Source organism: Telopea speciosissima, chromosome 1 (genome assembly GCF_018873765.1).
Source record: "Telopea speciosissima isolate NSW1024214 ecotype Mountain lineage chromosome 1, Tspe_v1, whole genome shotgun sequence".
In the NCBI taxonomy this organism is placed as follows: Eukaryota; Viridiplantae; Streptophyta; class Magnoliopsida; order Proteales; family Proteaceae; genus Telopea; species Telopea speciosissima.
Genome location: NC_057916.1, coordinates 72,827,864 through 72,835,258, shown reverse-complemented (window position 1 = coordinate 72,835,258; position 7,395 = coordinate 72,827,864). Strand labels below are relative to the sequence as shown.

The 7,395-nt window shown below is 40.2% G+C and overlaps 1 non-coding gene across 1 annotated transcript; it reads right to left on the bottom strand.

Moving 5' to 3' along the window:
- Window positions 1-2,429: 2,429 nt before the first annotated feature.
- LOC122649226 lies at window positions 2,430-2,522 on the bottom strand. Its single transcript, XR_006331200.1, has one exon. It is a non-coding gene; the product is annotated as a small nucleolar RNA Z103 (small nucleolar RNA).
- Between the last annotated feature and the right edge of the window lie 4,873 nt (window positions 2,523-7,395).

Here is a 7,395-nt window from a genome sequence, read left to right as displayed (position 1 = left end):
ATTGTGGGACCCACCACCACCTCCTCTTCCTCCTCTCTTTCTTCTTCTTTCTTTCTCTCCGTGCAAGGCTGGCAGCATCCCACCGTTGCAACCCTGCAACTCCACCCCCACCTGCAACCCGCCCCACCATGCTCACATCAACCCCCAGTCCCTCACCCCATGACCTGCTGAATCCTTCTCTCTAATTCCCTTTATCCTCCCAAAAATTACTGAAACATTCTCATCATTGCTCTCAAGATTTCTCATAAAATTTTCTTCCCTCAATACCTAACCATCCCGGCCAGTACCAAAGCGGAGTTGGTTGTGGTGTCAGTGAGAAGGTCGGAAGGAGTGGTCTGTGACAGAACTTGGCGTAGACGAGGAGGAGAAAAGTCAAGGAAAACATTATGGAGAGGATTCCAATGACAACAACGAGGCTTGGCCAGAACCCATTAACCATGCTGTCGTTGTAGTTGAAGCTCCCTGGAGACTGCGCTTTAGCATCATTGAAGATGAAGAAGAAAGGAACCCAGATGATGATGCGCGAAGTGAAGGAACAAAATTCGCTGAAATGCTCTAACATAAATTGCGAAAAACGTATCGCCAGGGAATTATTTCTAATAGCACAATTAGTAGAGAATTTGAAAAGCTTTGGGTTTTGACGTTTTGTATTTGCAGCCCGACTAATACCATAATAATCAACATTTTATTGTAATATTAACAATAAAACACTAGAAACATCGAATTCCGAATAGGGCGGCATTGAAGTGAGAGGGGAGAGTGAGAACGGGAGAGGGAGGAGGTGTTACAGGTGGGGGGTGGAGTTGCAAGTTGCAGCGGTACGATGCTGCAGCCTTGTGCGGAGAAGAAAGAAAGAAAAAGGAAGAGAGGATGAATAGGAGGAGGGGGTGGTGGGTCCATCATGTTAATTAATTAATTAAATAAAAATGTAAAAAAAAAAAAAGAAAGAGGAATGAAAAACGGAGAGAGAATATGAAGTGTTAGGGTATTTTTGAAAGTTCCATCATGTTTTTTCTTGGAATGCAGGAGTAGTAACTAGCTCAGGGGTTTAAGTAAATCTTTTTAAAATTGAAACTAGTAGATGTAAAACAATTTTTAAGCCTTCTTATTTTGTAATTAATTTTTTTATCTAGTAGATCTAGGCAATTTTCCCTTTATATTATTATTGGAAAAAAAAATGCTACTTGGGCGCATGTGGTGCACTGCCCCTACACCCAAACACAATAGCATGCAAAATGATCGACGTACCCACAAAGAATTCCGCCTTTCCATGGGGGAACATCGTTCATTTCGCATACCACTATATCTGAGCACAGGAGGCAGCACACTGCATGCACCCAGGTAGCAATCTTTCTCCCATTATTATTTGATCATATATATATATGAAAAACAGAAGACTGTTTGGTCACGGACTCACGCCCCCTACGTCCAGATATATGGGTGACGAAATGACCACCCCACCCTCCAAATTGAATGCTTAGGTGTTCGATCTTGTTGCCACTTGTTTTTGAGGACTTATCGTAATCCTCAATGACCCCGACGGATCCGACTCCTCTACTTCCGTAAATGGTACTCCCATCTTACTTCCGTAAGACCTAAGCACGCCACGTGTACAAGAAGCCATCCAATGGATGAAAATGAAAATATTCAAAAAATTTCAAAATTTCGTTCAAACCCAACCGGCTCAATAATTACTTAAACCAAACCCCAACCCCAAAACCCATCTTCTCTCAAATCCCTAACCTATACGAGACCCGAACGCATCTGTTTCTTATCTTCTTCTTCTTCCTCCCAAAAACGATTGGCAGGCGCTACTCTCTTCTGATTTTGTTTTCGAAAATTTCAGAGAAGCATTGAGAGATCCTCTAGGTACATCTGTTGGAAACGAAGTTGCAGAGACTATAAGCAGCTCTGCTAGTCTCTTCTTGTTTTTTTTTTTGGAAATTTCAAAGAAGCCGTGAGAGCTCCTCTCAATTTATCTACGGGATATTTTCAGCGCCTCCCACCCTCTGTTGGACCGTGGAATTAATGCCAACTCATTAAGTCCCAATATTTCAATTTCGGCTCAAAAACTAACGGAAATCACATTGTAACAGTTAAGTAGTGATGTCACCATGTTAGAAATATTGTAAAGTCAATTTTGCCCTTGTTTTTTTTTTTTTTTAATTCCTTTTTCTTTCCTTCTTCCCCTTCTTCTCCTTCTTCTCCTTCTGCTGTTTTTTCCACTGCCGCCGTTGCCGTTGCCGCTGCCACCACCACCACCACCTCCAACCCTACTTCTCTTGCTCCCTGCGACCCCGCTACTACCCTCTCCAGTCTTCCCCCCCCACCATATTCTCAGCAATTCTACCTTTCTAAAAGTGGGTTGTAGGTAAGAAAATTTTCAGGGTTCAAAATTCACAGGAAAAAACAGAAAGGTTGGGGAAAGAATGGATCAGACTCTGGGCTTGGATTCTCAGAAGAGAAAAAATAGCTTAGTATCATCAGAGTCGAGAAGTTGGGGAAAGAATCATCACTTGCATCCATTCCATACAAATCTCATTTTTCATCCCAAATTAAAACCCTAATCACGTAAAAAACAGAAATTCAGAAAGAGAGAAAATGAGAAGATAAAAAAGAGAAATAGAATTTCTCCGGATCTGCAAGGGCACCTTTGATGCCGTCATTGCACCATCATGAATTCTCTCTCTTCGTTTTTTTCCTGTGTCCGCTTTAGGGTTTTTTCCCCCAAATACCAACCATGGAATTGGAATAGATAATTTTCCTGGAATTAGGAGATGGGGACTTTGGAATTGGGAGAAGAAATGGAAATGGAAAATTTCCATTATGGGGGACTTTTGTCTCTTCACTCCCCAGATTCTCATTTCACATAGTTATCTCTAACCATGGATCGATTTGAGAGAATTGAAAGAGAGCTTTAATCTGAAACTTACTCGTCTGGTAGAGTGAGTTCAAGCAATTGGAACAACCAGAAAGCTTGTTCCCTCTCCTTTAATCTGGAACTTACTCACCTTGTTGCTGCTCAAGCAATCCTTCTCAAGGCGATTCACATTCTCACCACCGAAAAGCTTCTCCTCTTTCGACACCGAGAACGCATCAGGACAGCTCAAGGGTTGGAGCCTTGTACCACAATAGCAACAGACGAGAACGCAAGTCTAAGTATGCAAAGTATGCAGAGTATACAGAGTAGAGCCAAGCGGCAAGCACAGCTGCACAGAGCAACAGCGGCTTCGTTTCAGCCCTATGTGTGCATTTGGGTTATTTTCATTGCACCGCAAGCGTTATTGAAGGCGTGGAAGAGCTCGTTAGGGAGGTCGAGAGGGCAGCCATGGAGTTTGAATTGTTCGGGGAAGGCTGGGATCGTGGCTGGATGAGATGGGGTTGAGAAGAATGGTTCGATCAGAGCTGGATGAGATGGGGTTGGGAAGAAAGTCCCCATTTTCCATTTCCATTTTTCGTCCCTTTGTTCAACTGAGGGTAGATTAGACATTTTACTCCCACTCAGTTATCTCTTGGTTATTTCCGTTAGGTTTTGGGCCCAAATTGAAATATTGGGACTTAATGAGTTGGCATTAATTCCAGGGTCCAACGGAGGGGGGTGCTGAAAATTTCCCTTTATCTGCTAGGAACGAAGTTGCAGAGACATCTTCCATCCAACGGCTAGCAATGAGCTTGGCAACCGCTCCTCTACTCTCTCCTTCTTCTCTTCCGGAAATTTCAGAGCATCCTACAATCGTCTAGGGCTGGGTTCTCTGTTGCATTCAACGAGTTCTCCTGTTGCAATTGTTCTTCATATGCTTATTTTTCCATACAAATATGTTATTGGAATCAGCTCTTCAGGAAATTGATCAATTTTGTTGTGATGATTCCATTCAAATTAAAAAGATCTCTTTTTAGTTTCTGGGTTTCTGGATGATTTGTCAGGTTATTAGTGCATTCTCTAGTCGTATATTTTGGAACCTTCATTGCGAAAGTTTATTCATCGTAAAGATGTCAAAAACACTACCTTAATTCAGATAAACTTTTCTTTGTGGTCTGAAAAATATTTTCCATTTGCCTTGTGTCTCTTTCTTTCTTTTTCAGAGATGGTATTCATCTTTCTTCTGATGGAAGCAAAATAGTTGTGGAAGAGAAGAGATACTAAAGGTCCTCAAGGAAGTCGAGTGGGAACCATGTTTACACTGGAAGTCTTTGCCAACTGAATTTTCTGAGGATTCCCCATGTGATCCCGTTGCATCCGATGGCAAGAATACTATAAACCTCTCAGTATTGACTTTTCATACAAAGATTCAATGGGATTAAATCCAGGAAAGATATTTGCGTTTGTCTACAGGATGGTGGTGATTGTGCACAGTGAAAACGGAAGAAAGGAAAAAAAAAAAAAAAGTTGTCATGTTCTGTTCTACCATTTAAGGCATGTATCAAGAGGAAGAATACCTTGGATTAGGGATTACATTTTAAATTTATACACAAATCAAGACAGAAAAAAGCAAACGATGGGCCCCTTAAGTTATTGATCTGTTTTATTACCTCCTTTCTCTAAATAGTGCACATTTGTTGGGTGCATCATTTTGTGATGACTCAAATCTAAATTTATATTCAAGTTACATCCATCTGTGATGCTTAGTTTAATAAGAAATTGAGAGCTAAGAATTAATTAGGTCAGATTGTGTTGCTAACTAAACAAGTGTGCAACTCCCCACAATTGAAACCTTGATTGCAAATTTGCAACTACACCTGAAGATTCACCCCACCAATTTCATAGTAATTTGCAAGTCACCTGTTGTTCTAGATGAAGACGAAATATAAACCTTGATCTCTCAATGCTTCTCTGAAATTTTCAAAAAAACAAATCAGAAGAGAGTAGCGGCTGCCAATCGTTTTTGGGAGGAAAAAGAAGAAGAAGATAAGAAACAGATGGGTCGTTTTCAGCAGATGTAGCAAGAGGATCTCTCAATGCTTCTCTGAAATTTTCGAAAAAATGAGAAGAAGAGAGTAGCGGCTGCAAATCGTTTTTGGAAGGAAGAAGTAGAAGATAAGAAACAGATGGGTTTGGGTCTCATATAGGTTAAGGATTTGAGAGAAGATGGGTTTTGGGGTTGGGGTTTGGTTGGAGTAATTATTGAGCCGGTTGGGTTTGAAAGAAATTTTGAAATTTTTTGAATATTTTCATTTTCAGCCATTGGATGGCTTCTTATACACGTGGCGTGCTTAGGTCTTACAGAAGTAAGATGGAAGTACCATTTACGAAAGTAGAGGAGTCGGATCCATGACCCCAATGTCTATCGAACAAAATTTCGCTGCTATGGCCATAGCAAGATTGTTCCTGCTACATGTACGTGGCTGATACTGAGCAAACCACGTTTCCTTTCATTATTTAATATTAAAATCCAATATAAAACAAACTTAACAGAAATTAAATCTGTTTGTTCAACGCTAATTTAAATTTTATTCCAACTTAGCCCTTTAGTTTGATTTCTCTCGCCTCTTCTTCTTCTTCTTCTCAGTTTTCACTTCTTCTCGGTTTCTACTTCTTTTTTTAATTCTTCTCCCTTTACACACAACAACCGTATCTTCGAACCATAGCCATCGCTGCCCCCAATCCCCATTCATATTCCCCATCTCCCTTCAATGGCCTTCGGGGAATCTTGCTATATGGCTCAATTCCTCAACGGCAACGGCGATGGCGACGGCGATCAAGGCTGGAAGCATGGTGAGGAAGTACTTGCAAGCACACTTAACAAGCGACATGTGATCAAGGTTGGAAGCATGATACGCTTCTTAATCAAGAGCTTTGACGAGGAGATTTTTCACATTTCTGGGTCTCTGATTCCTGCTAATACTGGGAAGTGTTGGTTGGTTAGATAAACATATGAGAGAACGTTCAGAAATAGACAGGAGTAACAAGAAAAAGAGAGAAATGGGGGCTCATGGTAGTCGAGTAATTAATGAGGATTATCCACCCAAAAAGTCAAAGAGGCAGAAAATAGTTGAATAGCTTTGAGAATAGAGAATTCTGGTGCTGGTGATGGTGAATGCCTCACTACTGTGGTTTGCCATTATAAAAGTTATATGTAGAATTCGTAGAATTGATTATTTTAATGAATCTAACATGGTTCTAGAGTTTATAGCTAATATCTGTTATTTAATCACTGGTCTTTTCAAGGATATTTCTGTATTGTCAGTAGTAAGAAATAGAATGTAGGAGTGGAACTGATGAAAGAAATAAACATATGAGAGAGTTTTAATGACTTGCTTGGCCAAGGCAAAGCTAGAGAGGCTTATTCCCTTTATATAATAAATCATCTCCCTCAGAGACCCAATACAAACACACAAAAGGAAAAGGTGAAAAGTTGCTTAATTTTTGGGCTCACTTTCGGTGGTCAGCAATCCTACAAGAGGGATTCTATATATATTCTTCTATATCTTTGAAGAGGTTTATGAGCCTCCTTGAATCATTCAAACGGTACAGATCCTTGTGTCAGTTAGGATCATTATTCGCTGCCGTACTCATCGTGCAGCACTGCAGGTGCTAGATTTAAATAGCAATAGCAGTGTAAGAGGTCTTCAATCATCCGTGAGTGAAGCAATTTAACCGCAAGCCTTGGCCTTGACCTTAGAATTTGTAAACATCCGCATAAGTTCTGATTAGTCTGTGAGTTTGGAGAGAATGATGATGAAGATAAAACTATGGAGGAGTGTGCGTGTGAAGTATCTCTTACTCGTGAAGAACAACCACACAGAGATCCCAGTGGAGATTGGAGTGAGGCCCAAAGAAGTGATTTTCGCTCTGTGATACAGATTTTCTAATTAGCAAGGGAGGTTGGAGATGAACGCAGAAGAAAAACGGAGAAGAAATTTCTCTTGAGGAGCAGTTCCTTATCGAAGGAGGCCCTGAGGTCGCGGTTGTTTATATACGGTTGTTGTGTGTAAACGGAGAAGAATTAAAAGAAAAAAAAAAAGTAGAAACTGAGAAGAAGTAGAAACCGAGAAGAAGAAGAAGAAGAAGAGGCGAGAGAGATAAAGTCTAATTGCATCTCTAATTTTATATTTACTATTGTATCCCCAAACTAAAGGGCTAAGTTGGAATAAAATTTAAATTAACGTTGAACAAACAGATTTAGTTTCTGTTAAGTTAGTTTTATATTGAATTTTAATATTAAATAATGAAAAGAAAACGTGATTTGCTGAGTATCAGCCACGTACATGTAGCAGGAACAATCCTGCTATTTTGTTGATGTTTGTCTCGATCTCTCTCTCTCTCTCTTTTGGAAAGTAAAAATTTCCTCTCCTCTCGCCGGTCTTTGAATAAGATGACATTCAAGATTGGGTGCCAACTGCCAGCTGATGTTTTAGCTTTTTAATCAATACTATCCCTCACAAAAACAAACCAGA